At 35.9% G+C, this 16898-nt stretch overlaps 1 protein-coding gene and 1 long non-coding RNA gene across 2 annotated transcripts in view; both read right to left on the bottom strand.

Annotated features, from left to right (window-relative positions):
- Positions 1–16898, bottom strand: part of LOC127849915 (uncharacterized) — a 756865-nt gene that overhangs the window by 164512 nt on the left and 575455 nt on the right. The gene's annotated exons all lie outside the window — the stretch shown is intronic.
- Positions 8813–10352, bottom strand: LOC127850650 (uncharacterized). The gene is made up of 2 exons (XR_008035402.1): positions 10103–10352; positions 8813–9791 (listed from the first exon to the last, which is right to left on the bottom strand). It is a non-coding gene; the product is annotated as an uncharacterized LOC127850650 (long non-coding RNA).

Below are 16898 nucleotides of genomic sequence, written 5' to 3'. Positions count from 1 at the left end.
CTATATATAAAAAAGACGCTATCCGTGAACTAGGTGACCTGGAATTTTCTTTAGACCAGAAATATGTTAAAAGAAGATATTCAGCAATATAATTATGGTATGTCAATAATAGATTCTTAATGTGTTTTCAACAATACAATGATAAATATTATTTTTAATAAATTTAACAATAATTATTCCACCATATTGCCTAATGTACTAAAGTTATATTATGAGCAGGTAACAGTTTATAGGTGTCTATCGCAACCGTTGATTATTTTTGATGTTTCTACTTCATATACACTTATAGTAATTAATGCAGCATCAACATACTAAAACAATATACCAGAAAGAGAAAAATAATGCATTTGAATATTAACCGTACTTTCGTTTGACAACTGATCATGCGTTTACGAGTTAAACCTAAATTTAGTTTTAGTGCAGATTTGTTCATACGACACAAAGACACACTATTGTTTTACGGATCATTTCGGCTTACAGGACTGGGTGGGTCACGTAAGAATATCGAATATAAAATATATTTTTATAAACAACTGGTAGCAAGGTGAGTTGCAGATAATTGATCAGTAACCACATTTTAACTAACTATTTTGATCTGTTAATTCTTTTCAGCTCAATTCAACAGTGCAAAATATCCATAATATCACTTTAAGCATGAGCACGATGATTCTCGATACTGTTAATAATCGAATCAAATAGCAATGCCCGACAGACCACTAAAACAGGTTTGTTCTCGTGTGGCCGGTTGACTCATATGTTTAAATTTCACTTCCATTCTTCTTTTGGTTTTCTGTTTTGTATCTATAGGTTTATGACCAGCAATATGTTATAATGTAAAATAAGCCGCGAAAACTCCCCGTAACATCCCGTACTGCGTGTGATGCAGCTAAGAACTGCACAGAAAAAGACATTCGCTATCCTTGATCTCATTCATTAAACTATTTACGCCGTATATCTTTTTTAAAGATATTTCTTGTTTAATTTAAGAAAAACGTGACCAAACGATTTCTTGTAAAAATTATAGCGTTGTAAAATTCGGTCAGGTTACATACAACTAATAATCAAGCTAAGGGACAACACAGTTACTCACCTGCGACCTGAATATACAGAACTGTTTTTGCATTTTAAAACTCGGTATGATGATTTGACAAACAATGTGGCGTCTAGATTTTCGCCATATTTTGGCTGGGTTGAGTAATATTTGTGGGGTATGGTATCCTAGTGTCTGGATACATTTGCGATGCAGGAGAAAAAAACGTAAAAGGTGTTTTTTTAAACAGTTTAGCATTGCTCTGTGAACAGGGTGTTTAATTCATGTGCGTAAAATGTCGTAACAGATAAGCCTGTGCAGTCAGCACAACCAAGGAAGACACTTTCAGCCTTTACTGGAGTTTCGATATGAAGAAACTTTAAAGTAAAAAAAAACATAACAGCGGAAAGTTTCGTCTATTATTAGCCTGCGCGGACTGCTTATGCTAAATGAATATGGGACGGCAATTTACGCACACGCATTAAACCCCCTTTCACAAAGCAGAATCTCATTTTTCAGAACATCTAGAGTTGAAGAATTACCGTAACATCAACACTTTGTTGACACAAGCTACGTGAAAAAAACTGAAATGTCATCATAGAGTGCTGCACTAGTTGGATGGAATAATTTTGTATTGTGCAAGTAGGCAATATTTACATTGAAAACGCCGTCCCAATATTTTTTAGTGTTTTAGACACTTAACCGATAACACATTTAACTCTGCCCATTTTCAAAATAAGTATGTACCTGACGGAGTTGAGTTTTAATCGTTGAAACCTGACAATATTGTTTTACAATCCATTCAATTAAATGCTTGCGCCTTCAAATACCGAAGATATCAATAGAAATCATCAGACCATTCAGTTTTATTTCAATAGATTGTGTATTGGTATATTTTGAATTGAAGCACTGGGTATTATACTTAAAGTATTGGTTTAAATGATTTGTTTATAATGTGGAGACGCGTGAATCACTGCTGTTTATTCAGGCATTTATATGTTTGTTGTATTATTGAATCAACTCTCAAGTTTAGGAAGCTATCTGTAGAAGTTTAAACACAGTGTTGGCAGGGAAACTAGTGGTAAGATTTACGCAGTTTATTTAATATTACTAATGTTTTCTATTAATATAACTTTCATTCGTAGAAATAAATTAAACGCTCGCCTTAAACAAAAAATATGTATTTCATATCGAAACTATAATTATGACACCATGCACTTCAGCAGTTAAAAACGTGAACAGTGTTTACCTATGATCATATCTTATCAATTGAAATTTCACAAACACACTTCTAGTTGACATGGTTGTTCATTATGTTTTATCAAACATTAAACATTTAATAGAAATAAACATAAATACTTCATGATGAAGTTTGTGACAGAGACACTGCGTGGGCTACACCATGTAACAAAAATGGATTGTTTAACATGAACACTATTACATTTATAAAACGCATTGTTGGATGTGTTGTAAGTGTCTCTTTAAAATAACACTATTCATAAACAATCAAACTCTGAAGACCGCAAACGAAAGTTTTGTAATGTTCTGAAGTAAATAGCAAGTATTTCGCACGTACATCACCTCTTGAGGTAGGGATTATTCTTGTAAACCAAAACAAAACTAAACTTTTAGACCCCTTGTATATTGATATGAAGAAATGTTCACTTGGAACACTTGTCTTAAGCACACACACACAGCTAAACAATACCCTCAATAGGAGTATGTACTCGAGGGACCGGTTTGCTTGTACAAAAACCATTGTCTTCTTTAGAGCTTGTTTATGTTGATTCAACTTTACACTCATAATATATAATTCTAACACAGTGTGTAACACTTCAAAACAATCCCAACAAGATTCTATGCAAATAATATGTAGTTGACTGTTCGATTTATAATCATATGATGATGATGATGATGCTAATTATTATAATGATGATGGTGGTGGTGGTGGTGATGTTGGTGTTGGTGATGAAAATGATGACGATGATGATGATGATTATGATGATGATGATGATGATGATGATGATGATGATGATGATGATGATGATGATGATGATGATGATGATGATGATGATGATGATAATGATGATGATGACGATGATGATGATGATGGTGATGATGATGATGATGATGATGATGATGATGATGATGATGATGATGATGATGATGATGATGATGATGATGATGATGATGATGATGATGATGATGATGATGATGATGATGATGATGATGATGATGATGATGATGACGATGATGACGATGATGATGACTGCGTACCGGTAAAGTTCAACTAGCCGACAAACTTAAAGCTGAAGCATTTATGCCTCGTGCTGAGAAAACTGAGCTTAGTGCATGTACGTAATGTGTCGTCCCAGATAAGACATTTTCCACTTGTATGGAAGTTTTGTTAGAATGAGGTCTCACCTTAGCGAATAATTTTATGTAGTTTATGCGGAAAGCGTCATCCTTGATGTGTATGTGCAGACTGCACAGGCTAATCTGGTTTGACATTTAACGCATATGCATTATGTCCAGCTCTCTCAGAACGAGTATCATATGAACTTGTAAAGTATGGTGCATAATTGTATAGCCGCGTTTTGGAAAACAAGTTGGCTCAATTTATGATTGTTAAGTGTCGTCCTAGAATAGCCTTTGCAGTCTGATCAAGCTAATAATGGACGACTCTTTCCAATAGCAAACATGATGGATTTTTTCGTTTAAAATTGGTCTCTTCTCGACTCAAGTCCAGTTTAGGCGGAAAGTGTCGTCTCTGATTTAACTGTTCGGTCTTCACATGCTAATCTGGAACGACACGTTTCGCACTTGCATTTAGCCCGGTTTTCTCAGAAATATAGCTCCAATCGCTCACAAACATAAACCCGACACTTGTGAACTTTATAAACATGAAGTTTACAGTCGAAACTTAACGCGAATAAGCAAGCTTTAATCCCACGTATTTGTTGGTACAAACAACGCTGACTTTTTGAAAATCTTTTCGAAATCACATACTTATCAGCCATTATTACTAATATGAAATAACCATTGATGGATTTAAAGGGGCCATTTCACGTTTGGTAATTAAAAAAAATGTGTCAAATTCGCAAGTCTTGCTGGTCACTAATATGCGATGGGGACCTCGGTGGGGTTTACCATTTCTTAAATACACATATATACAAGGGTAATACTTCACAAACACGGGGGCTGCCAGAGATCCCTAGCGCGACCATTCAACGAGTAATAGACAGCCAACCGCAAAGCGTATTTATCTAACATGCAGTTCCATTGTGGAAGCGTTCTTTAGATTTCCCTAAATACACCAAGTGCTGGTTCTACACAGGAAACGGTCTCGAAAGCGTTTAAACTTACCGCAGCCTGTTAGAGATATGTCACGTTTAAACTAACCGCAGTCTGTTCAGGGCCCTCAATCTATCAAATCTGCCGCCGAATTTCGGCGGCAGTCACCCACCTGAAAAGTATACTTTTTTCCCCTTTTGGGAGGAAAAATCCCCCCCCCCCAAAAAAAAAAAATTGTTTTTTTTTGTTTTGTTTTTTCAAATAGAAATATGTGTCTCATGATTATTATATCTCAATTCTATTTCAATTTAATCTTTTCAAACATAGTCAGGTTTTTTTTTTACTAAGAAAGGGACGCCGATATTCGGCGTCTTCCCCTACCAGAATTTTTCACCTAAAAATACCATTTCCCATCCAAAAATATAATTTTTCACCAAAATATATTATTTTACCCTCAAAGAAATGTTTTGTTCTTTTGGGAAGTCGACACTTATCCAATTTGTACCATGTACAACGATCTCGCTCTCTCTCTCTCTCTCTCTCTCTCTCTCTCTCTCTCTCTCTCTCTCTCTCTCTCTCTCTCTCTCTCTCTCTCTCCTCTCTCTCTCTCTCTCTCTCTCTCTCTCTCTCTCTCTCTCTCTCTCTCTCTCTCTCTCTCTCTCTCTCTCTCTCTCCCGACGAACACTCAAGTTGGGAATCCCAGTGATTCTATAAATAGTTCAAAATACGTCATGGAAACCGGGCAACTAATCATATTAATCATGTGACTATTTTACTGGATCCCGGTCTTGCGCGAGAAGGGTGTTTCGTCAATTAATTACCGGAAACCAGTCGAATTTTCCGGGTTATGTGAAAGCCAAGATATAAACTTTAAAACTGAAAAAAGTCTCACAATTGGCGTTCATACACGAACAAAATAAAAGTTCGGACTCGGAAAACATTAATTGCGTTGACGCATTTTTTAAGAATGAATCATCAAAAACCGTTGAAACCCAGCAGGATTCCGAGGTACATGTAATCAACATCGATTACTACTGTCGGATTATTGTGATAGTGAAAGCAGACAATCGGCAGCTGCCGCACCTTTCCCTATTAATACTGTAGCAGATCTAGATCGTCAACCCATTCATCATGAAATTGAAATCATAATATTGACATCGTTCCCCGGCCCCAGTTGAAAAATTTCCCATTATTAGATCTACACCTGCAACTTTATTTAGGACATTGACTTTAATATCATACTTGCCCATATGTTTAAGAGCAAAAAGGTCAGAGACATGCCTCTTTCTAAAAAAAAACTAAAGTCTGTAGGTGAGTTATAGACATTGAAATGAACAGTTTTTATTTTTTCCCCAAATATGTCTCTTTCGCGCTTGATTTTCCCCTTTTACCCAGCGTCCAGCGTCTTCCCCTTTTTCTAAAAAAACCCCTGATAGTAAATTATGAAAAATGCAATGAATATAGTGCAAACATGTACAAATGAAATAATGAGAGAGTAAGTAAAAAATTCCCCCAAAAAGGGAAACGCCGCGAAAATTCCCCCTCCTAAGGTCTGCGGACCCCTTCCCCCAAAGTAGTGTGAGGGCCCTGCTGTTAGAGATATGTCACGTTTAAACTAACCGCAGCCTGTTAGAGATATGTCACGTTTAAACTAACCGCAGCCTGTTAGAGATATATCACACAAAAGTTCGTGTCCTTTTTAATAGCGCATGAACACTCTTGCACATTTTAATTATCAATGAAAATATGGCTTTGCCAGGTATGTGTATCCCACGTCAACCGCGGTGTCTCTGAGACATGGCACGTCGATATTCGAGTACATTTTCATATTTAAAATTAACGAACATTATCACATAGTTTACATTATATCAAAACTTAGACAATATGTTGAAGTGAATGCAAAGTATAGGTAATCATGTTGACGATTAAGAGCTTAGACTGATGGACGGTCAGATTGATGTCACCTCTGGCAAGATGCGACGTGGTCATATGGTGACACGACTGACCGGAAACGACGAAGGGTTTGGCCATGTTTGAGGCGACATCTAGACTGACACAGAGGCTACTGGGGTCTGCAGATCGCTGTATATGTACAAGTGGGTCACTGTATGCGGAGTGAGGACGAGTGGGTCATTGTTTCAGAAGTGAGAACGAGTGGATCACTGTATACGGAGTGAATACGAGTGGATCACTGTATACGGAGTGAGTACGAGTGAGTCACTGTATACGGAGTGCGTACGAGTGGGTTACTGTATGCGGAGTTAGAACGAGTGGGTCATTGTTTCAGAAGTGAGTACGAGTGGGTAACTGTATACGGAGTGAGTGCGAGTGTGTTACTGTATACGGAGTGAGTACGGGTGGGTTACTATATACGGAGTAAGTATGAGTTTGTTATTGTATACGGAGTGAGTACGAGTGTTTTACTGTATACGAAGTGAGTACGAGTGGGCCACTGTAAACGAAGTGGGTACGAGTGGGTTAATGTATTCATTGTGAGTACGAATGGGTAACTGTTTACGGAGTGAGTGCGAGCGTGCTACTGGTTACGGAGTGAGTATGAGTGGGTTACTGTATATGTAATGAGAACGATTGGGTTACTGTATACGGAATGAGTACGATCGGGTCCCTGTATACGGAGTGAGTACAAGTGGGTTACTGTATACCGAGTGAGTACGAGTGGGTTACAGTATACGGAGGGAGTACGAGTGGGTTACTGTACACGGAGTGAGAACGGGTGGGTTGCTGTACACGGAGTGAGGACGAGTGAGTTACTGTACATGGAGTGAGGACGAGTGGGTTAGTGTATACGGAGTGAGTACGAGTAGGTTACTGTATACGAAGTGAGTACGAGTGGGTTACTGTATACGGAGTGAGTACGAGTGGGTTACTGTATACGGAGTAAGTACGATCGGGTTCATGTACACGAAGTGAATACGAGTGAGTTACTGTACACGGAGTGAGGACGAGTGGGTTACTGTATACGGAGTGAGTAAGAGTGGGTTACTGTATACGAAGTGAGTACGAGTGGGTTACTGTATACGTAGTGAGTACGAGTGGGTTACTGTGTACTCGGGGTGTACGATCGGGTAATCCTTCATATAGCATACAAACAAACGTGATACCTTGACATTTATGAAATGCTATGCATTCTATTGACGAGGTTCTTTTCATTTCGTATCAAATTGCTATACGTAAGCTTACACACTACCGACAAGTTTTTAGTTTTTACTGTTTACAGCAAGTAAAGTAGTATTGACGTGATTAATATTATGTTTAAATGCGGAAGTTGAAACTGCATGATTGTGGATAAAATCAACACATCGCCGGCGACACTTTGTTAATGTTTTTCATTTTTTCCATAGTATTTGTATCTAGGAAATGTAGAAAAAATAAAAGAAATACCTACTATTAGAATAAAAATCACTAAAATTGCCACAACACTCCTTATTAATTGCTTTTTCATAAACGATATATGAATTCATTTTTTAATTATTTTCAGCATCCGTGTATATCTGAACGTTAACATGTTCGAATGAAACTAAAATAAATAGCATTTACAACATTTACACGAACACGGTCGAATACATGCTAATATAACTTTAAATATTACAAAACCTGATTCAGCAAAAGATAAATCATGGATTATTCAACACGTTAAAATACATTTTTACTGCACACAGTAAATAACTTTACTTACTTGTTCGTTCGAATATGTATATCGTTACAATCCGTTAAAGTCTAGAGTGAAATCAAAAGTACGTGGACATGGATTTCCTGCGGCGTGTATAACAAGCGTTAGGCCATTGTCAGGCCACACCAGCTCGTACTGAATTTAAGCATATACATACAATTACTTGCCTGATGGTCCGAATGTGTGTATCTTGACACTCCGTTGCAGTCTCGAGAGAAATCGGAAGTACGTTGACGTGGATTTCCTGTGACGTACATAACAAGAATGAGGCCATTGTGTACTAACCAGCTCGTACTGCCTTAGTGCATGTACATACAATCACGTGCTTGTTTGTTCGAACGTGTCTATCATGAGAATTCGCCGAAGTCTCGAGTCCTACTTTGTAGCCCACACACATATAATAATTAGCATAGATATAATTAAATCTATAGCCTAGTTAGCAAGTACTTAATTATTTTTCAAACGGTACCGCTTTTAAATCCGAAAGCACGATAACTAGACGTATACGTCAATTTCGACAAACACGATTATTTTTAAGTTTTAAAGCGCAAAAAAGACGGATTTTTACCTTGAAACCACCATTTATTATACCACCACATTGATATCTGCTTGATATCCTGTTGCCTGATATATTTTTTTATATCACGGTCAATAGGAAGTTCATATATCAGTCATGTGTGGAGGCTACTAAGACTTAAGTACAATATTTTGTTTTATTGTAGAACTGAATCAGATTTATCAAAACAAACAATTTGATACCAATATGTATTACATTTAAATCACAAACAACAACAAAAACAGAAAAAATGTATTTTACAAACATTAAGAATGCATAAGTACATGTTGATGACGTCATGTAACAAACGGACTACTTTTTTGGCACGCCTTCATATGCAAACATCAAACGTCAAAGGTTATGTCAAAAGTTCAGCACTTAATATAAACAGACCAAACAAATAAAACAAACAATAAAAAAGCAGTAAAAATAGTAAAAAAAAAATAGTAACACACTTCACAATAAAACGCAATGTAATATGCATAAAATAATGAAATAATTTTAAATCATAAATTATTATTAAGGTTACATTTGTCGTCTTCTACAGTTTGCCAATTTTGCCACATGAACTGTGTTTTATAAGGTTCGCTAAAAGCTAATTCCTTTGAAAATAAGGACTTAAACATAAAAAACATATATAAATACAATAAATAAACATTACCATTTCAGACTTCGTGGATGGAGGTTAGTTTGACATTGTTTGGGACTGTTTAATGGAGGAAGTTGTTATGTCTAAGGAATACTTTGCCTATCAGTTTGGAATAAATTCCAATGTGTTTAATGAACCATTTAATGAAATCACGAATGCAAATGTCAATTTAAATAAAAATAATTTAGAAGCCGTTACTGAAACAAAATCAAAAACTGAGAACAGTGAAAACATATCAGACGCCAAAGAAATAACAACCGATGATGTACAAAAATGAATTGAAGCCGAAGATAACAAAACACTATCCGGAAAACCGTGGCAGATGTCTGTCGATTTCAAAAGTGTCTTGCCAAGAAAGGCGAAACGAAAGCAATCAACAATTTATCATTCGACCATCTAGATGAATATCTTGCCACATATCTGCTCTCCATTCGCAAGAATGATGATGATGAATACGAGCCTGTCACATTGCGTAGCATCGTGGGAAGCATTGACGGAAACTTCAAAGAGCAAAGTACCCATACTCTATTTTCCGGAGCAGTGGTACAGATTTTCCCTCACACGTAACTGCCTGAAAGCAAAGCCGAAAAATCTATAAAAAAAAAACACAAGGAAAATGTATTTTAAATCACTGTTTAATCACGGCAGAAACTTGGTGAAAAAAATTTGCCAAGATGTTGCAAAATATGGCAATCGAGGCCGGTTTTATAAAAAACAAAAAAACATAAATAATCATTTTGCTAGAAAACACCTTGTTCAAAAACTAATGAATTCCATTATCGCATCCACCGAAATCATGCAAATAACAGGACACACAAACGTACAGTCAATAACCAATAATACAGTGAAATTTCCAAACAAACACAAAAAAGATGTTCAAACCTTTTGGCAACATGTTCTACTGCAACGCCACCTGTTTCATGCACTTCTGTCAACACTTCCGAAATGAACATTTCTCTCCCCACCCACCCGGCAGTTTCACAAGCACAGTTTCCTGGCCAAAATCCCATATATGACATGTCTTTTGGAGCTGTACTTAACGTTCACGAACAACCACCACAGTAAACCAAACGCGCAGTATATATTCCAAATTCTAATTAAAACACATTCAATAATAAAAACACATTCAATTCTTTACACGTGTTGACACACTGCGAAGACGTGAGCGACTGCACTGGCCTTGACATGTTACAATGGTTATATGCTTTTATTTTGTGTAATAACGTATTGCTGCTTAAAGTTTTGTTGCAAAATTAAAGAAGAAAGAGAAAGAAACAGCGTTATTAAATTACATTAAATGGCGCTACTTTTCTTGTTGAGGATCAATGCTATTTTTAGAAAGATTCATACGCGATAAACGAATGCCACGGCTCCAGGGCGTAGCGATTATTTTTCATTATTTCTTGAAAAACGGGGTGAGTGGTGTCAGTGGTATGAGAAACAGAAAAACAGGTTACTGCCTGATCGTTTTGTAATATATCAGGCTCGGCACGAATAAAATTACGGCTCGGTTATTTTATTCAAAGCCTCGCCTGATATATTACAAAACGATCAGACTGTAACCTGTTATTCTCTATATATATTCTTTTTGGCATAGATAAAGTATGTTTCTTATTTATACTTAAATTTAATATGCCATGTAGTTCATTTCAAGGTGTGTTGCTTAAACTAATCAACTGTGGAAAAACCATTTGAAGGAATTTTTATAAGCTAATTCCCCACGGAATACAAACTTTTCAAATAGACTTGTCGTGACGTAAATCTACTGGGCATTTCCCATGGTCAAAACGGACAGCACGTCACCAGTATTTTGCCAGGATGTTGGGCTGAAAAAAAAACTGAAAAAAAACGCAACAACGTTACTGAATGCGATTGTATAATGTAATACGTTAAAACTAAAGGGCCATCACATCAACATCATCATCAGCAGCAGCAGAAGAAAAAAGCATCATCGTACAATTTATGTCACAAAAGTTTGACTTACAAATACAGCGCAGTGTCTTCCCTGATAAACCCACTCGGTCCGTATATTGGATGGCACTTAAGCCACATGCATTAAGCCCTGTATTCCCAGAGTGCGGCTTATATACATATACTTCTGCGCTTCTCTCGCTGGGCAGTGTTGCTACACGTTATCGTTGCTTCAGTTTAGTAATAGATGACACAATGAGATCATTATGCAGAAACGTTTGAAGTGTCTTCACTGATACGCCTGTGCAGTCCTATATTTGATGACACTTAAGACATATGCATTTAGCCCCGTTTTCCCAGAAAGTGGCTCACTTACATATACTTCTGCGTATCTCTCTCAGAGCAGTGTTGCCTCACGTTATCGTGGATTAGGTTAAGTAATATACGAGGAAAAAAATATGCTTATGAAGTAACACAATTATTCAAAATGTAAATGTTTCATTCACGAATATAACGAAATGATAGAACAATGTATACTTTTTTTAAAGCACATTAACCTAGTTAAGTTTTCAATATGAATTGTGAACTGGTATGAATCATGTTAAATATTACTTAAATAAACAGCATACTCTGAAATTAATCGTGTAAAATATTATGTATATACTTCAAAATTAATGTCTTATTTTACGGCATTTTTTCGAAGAGATGTGAATTAGCGGACGTGGTTAAATTTATCTCCACGACATTGTGATCTATTTTGTAAAGATATACTAAACAGACCGCGCAGAAAGTTTCCATATCGCATGTTTGTCTGAATAACAAGTGCACATGAGTGTGACATCCGGAATAGTTCATTTTCACGTGAGCACGTAAGCGTTTGAACAATAGATTTAATTCGGAACTCGCGCGCTGTGGGTTTTTCCGTTTTTTTAGCGCGTGCAGTAATGACCAGTGACGTCGATATCCGATTTGCTTCCCATTCAATAATGAATAATAAGTATTTAAACGACAGTAGTGTTTCTTTTAGGAAATGTGAAAATTCAAGTCTTTTGTTGTTATCACAATAACTAATTTAACTATCATCACTAATAATTACACATAACAAATCTCACACTGATATACATGTATGTCAAAAGTTTAATACAGGCTTAAAGTATAAATACACCGTTCATATGTACAGCCGCCTATACGAATGGGTCCAGTAGTAAACATCCTTAAACGCCATGAAAAAAGACTTATATACCTAACGTATATAAACGGCTTGACATATGCAATATTTCTTCCTCAAAACATTATTCATAATGATGTTCTTGTTTTTTCGGCATGCTTTATAGATATAGCAAATAAAAGTAATGTATGTTAAAGATCGTTAGTGATGTGCCTTCTAATCTTAAGGTCTTAGTCTTTAGCGAATAATTGTCTTTACCTTTCAGATAAGATTAATAAAAATCATCACAATTGAGCTATATCAATAGACATATAAATATCCAACTGATATGGAGCGATATATTAGTTCTAGTACTACAAATGAATGGACTGAGGATAGTAAGGTTTGGAGTTTGTCTGAATGATTTTAAAAATATTTGAATAGTATAATATATATATACACGATAGCCTAAATGTCTTGGTAGTTTCGTTGACAAACTTCCAATAAAACTGTACGCTCAGGCATACGCACGGTGTATGCAATGACAGAGTTACGTGACCGAAGCTGTTCACATGTAAATGTAGCATTATATCGTGTTACAGCTCATCTAAAGATGATTAAATCATGGTATTTTTATCAACTATAACGAACGCTTGAGCAGAAAAAGTGGTGTTTACTATTCAGCGATAAGATACATTATTGATTCACTCTCTTTTAAAATATGCTTGTACGCGTTTGTTTGTACCTACCGCGCGCGTTCATATATCGGAAAAAACCCAGACTGGTGAGTTCAAAATAACAACTATTAGCGATTTATAAAGTGTCATAGTAAGTGCTTCAGGCAATGTCAGTCTTGTAAGTTCGCGCGTCAGTACTTGATCAAAAGGGCTTACAGGTGCGCACGTATATGCTACCACGTGCACAAATGAGGCCAAAAGATATTCCGGATATCAAATCCTTTTTATCGTATGATATCGATGCATGTAATATAAATCTGAGCTTATAATAAACCGTACTATAAAACGAGTCATTGATTCTTTAAAAGCAACGTTCTTAAAAATGTCAAATTTATTTTTTTTACACTGATTTTGATTCATTTAATGAATTTTGATGAATATAGTTGAATAGATTTGAATTTGGTTGTACATTTTGATATACAACGAACTTTAGTGTTAAGAATCCGTATAAAGTGTTTCATACAATTGATCAGAGTCAATATACATTAACAGTATTGGAACAATTGTAAATAGTTCATTAATTTCAGAACTATTGGAAAATGTTAAACATGTGCATTATTTTGGTGTTAATGAATCCTTTGAAGGCATTTGTAAATATACCTAAATTTACAATGTGTATATTTGTGTTATTTAAGTTAAAAAAATGTTAATTTGTAAAGCAAACAAAATGACTTTTTCTCCCTGTCAATGTTCGTAATATTACGAACAAGTATGACAATTAATAATAGTGCATAATATTACGAAGTATCAAAAATGTTGATTTTTATCCAAACAACTGACTGTGTTTTCCTGAAAATGTGCGTAATATTACGAACAATGCTGTCAATTTATAATTGTGCGTATTATTAAGAAGAATATGTTTCATGAAGAAACATTGACTTTTTCTCCATGAAAATGTTTCTAATAATACAAAACGATGACAATTTATAATAGTGCGTAAGTATCAAAACTGTTTTTCTCCCAGAAAATGCTCGTTATATTACAAATATTTAATTGTTTATAAATGCACCCACTTTTTTTGAGGAAACAGATACATTTGATAATTGTGTTCATGCCTTTGTGTTGAAAATTAAATTTGTGTGCAATTAAATTGTGAAACAACACATGTTTCTCTTCATTTTGCAACGATAAAATGGAATGCCAAAATATATGTCCTAATAAAATTCCGATGAGTTATTTTTTTAAATAAAGTAACTATTTAACAAAACTAACAAACCGGAAGTCAGACCAGTGGTGTGGACGAGAAAGTTCAGGGTATCAAAAGGGCCGCCCCTTCGCTTCCACCGGAAGTCGTTCGGACACTGATCAACGTCCGATGGATAAGAGCTCGCCTGAAGCTCGCACAAGAAGTGCCCCGTCTTCAAGTCGCACGCTGTGATCTTGATATCTGGCAATGAAGGTTATACCGTTGAACTTCGTTATTTGAATGTTAGATGATAAAAACCCGTCGTAATATCTAAGTCGTTGCAACCGATTAAGATATTTTGTAAAATAATAAAACAATCACACATGTTTTTATTATACTAGTTAATATTACCTAAGTATTAATAACACTTTTAATATCAATATTGTGTAAATCGTTTGTGTTGTAACATGGATGGTTTGTGGTGTTGCGAAGTTTGACTTAACATTTTGTAGTGTCAAAACATAAAACTGGTCAGTTTGTAGTGTCACGACCTTTGACTGAATGGTTTGTGGTGTCACGAGATTTGACTGGACGGTCTGTGGTGTCATGACATTTTGCTGAACGGTTTGTAGTGTCGTGAAGTTTGACTTAACGTTTTGTAGTGTCATAACATTTGACTGGCCCGTGTGTAGTGCCATGACCTTTGACTGAACGGTTTGTAGTGTCACGACATTTGTTTGAACCGTTTGTGGTATCACGACACTTGACTTAACAGTTTGTAGTATCACGAGTATTGACTTGACGAATTTTTGTGTCACGACATTTGACTGGATGGTTTTCGGTGTCACGACATTTGACTGAACGTTTTATGATGTAACGACATTTGATTAAAAGGTTTGTAGTGTCATACCATTTGACTGAACTGTTTTGGTGACACAGCATAGGACCTGTCGTCTGTGGTGTCACAACATTAAACTGGACGTGTGCGGTGTCACCGCATTTTACTGGACTATTCGTGTTTTCAAGACATTTCACTGCATGGTTTGTGGTGTCACAGTTTTTGACCTGTGGATTTTGAGGTCCCCACATAACATCTGGCATAACATTTGAATGTTAAATGTTGTTAAATATTAGATCTGCGTTCTGGGAAATCTTGACGTAATGATTGTGCGTAAAGTAGCAATCCAGACGAACCCTTGCAGTCCGAAAATAAATTAAATTATTGTGTTACTGCCTAAGGATAAACAATATATATTATTAAATTTTGGAATTTTTAGTTTTAAGGAGGTCTCTTCTTAACGAAAATCCAGTGTATGCGGAAAGTGTCGTCTGCACTGACTAAGTAGGTAAGACATATGCGGAAAGTGTCGTCTGCACTGACTAAGTAGGTAAGACATTTTGCGCGCATGCATCCAGATATGTTTATTAGAACAAAGTTTATTCATTATTATTTTCTAAAAAAAATTGTCGATATTTACATGTCTTCGATTGTATGAATATATATGAGCCAAAAGGGACGACACGTTCCGTTTTATGGAATTTATATTTAAACGAAGTATCTCCTTAAGTCCAGACAATGCGGGAATCGTCGTCCCTGATAACAGACTGCACATATAAGTATGAGACGGCACTGTACGCAGAGGCATTAAGCCCAGTTTGTACCAAACGAGGATCATAATAATGACTTATCATCCCTGATGATACTGTGATATCATATTGAAACCAGATACACGATTGGCTCCATTATCAATTAGATAGACGCGTGTGAACATTTTGAAATGCTGCAGCAATCAATCATTATAATATTTGTATGAGTCAAAGTGTGTCCTACATCAATACATGGCGTTGTTCCAGCTTGAATGTACAGTGGCCACTGTGCCATATAGTGATGTTAGTGTTAAATACATACAACACAAACGCATATTACTAATCAGTGTTCGACACTAACGGGACATGAGACTCGGAATCCTTGTTTTTGTGTCAAGGAAGTACGTCGGACTCTTCAAAATTATCTTTGAATTATTCAACAAAACCTTAGTTTCGCAAAATCCTGAATGTCTTTACCAAAAACATCTTACTCAGAAAAGTCATTGTAAACACTGTCTATAAAAAACTTTAAGTTGCATTTGTTTATTGTCACATTAAAATGGTAATAATTTAATATTAACCCTCTTCATACCGCAGAAGGAAGTTTTTAAAAACGAGTAATAACCGCCCTTTCAACCAATGCTTGATAACTGTTATTTCTGAACAAGGAAGATTATAGACAGCTGGTCTATTGCTAGTGAGAAATGTTCAATCAAAACAAAGTGATATCGGTAGTATATACACAATTTACATAGTAAATATCGATAACTTCAGAAGTCTTCTTCTTAGAAAACGGAAGGGGCCAGGGGTTTGACATTTGGTGTGTAACTTATCATAATTTTCCTCTTTTCTCCGTATAAGTTTTGTCAAATCATGTGTCTGGTGTCAAAACTAACAACAGCGGAATCATCTTTGCATTATGAAAAAATCCCGTTCCGCGAGATCAGAATGCCCGAACTTTGTAACATTCAATAGATAAGCCACTCATCATTCTGCTTAAACACATCAACCAAAACAAAACAAGTATTTATGTTGGTTCCGTGTCGCAGTGCCTGTGAGTAGCTATAAGGTAAACTCTCGAACTCGGTATAATACCGATCTTGGTCGGGTTTTTTTAAACGATATTTTCTCTTATAAAATTAACTTTCGCTGAACAGTATCTAATCACTA

Source organism: Dreissena polymorpha, chromosome 11, assembly GCF_020536995.1.
Source record: "Dreissena polymorpha isolate Duluth1 chromosome 11, UMN_Dpol_1.0, whole genome shotgun sequence".
Taxonomy (NCBI): domain Eukaryota; kingdom Metazoa; phylum Mollusca; class Bivalvia; order Myida; family Dreissenidae; genus Dreissena; species Dreissena polymorpha.
Note: the sequence above shows the minus strand (reverse complement) of the source record. Positions and strands in the feature narration are given on the sequence as shown.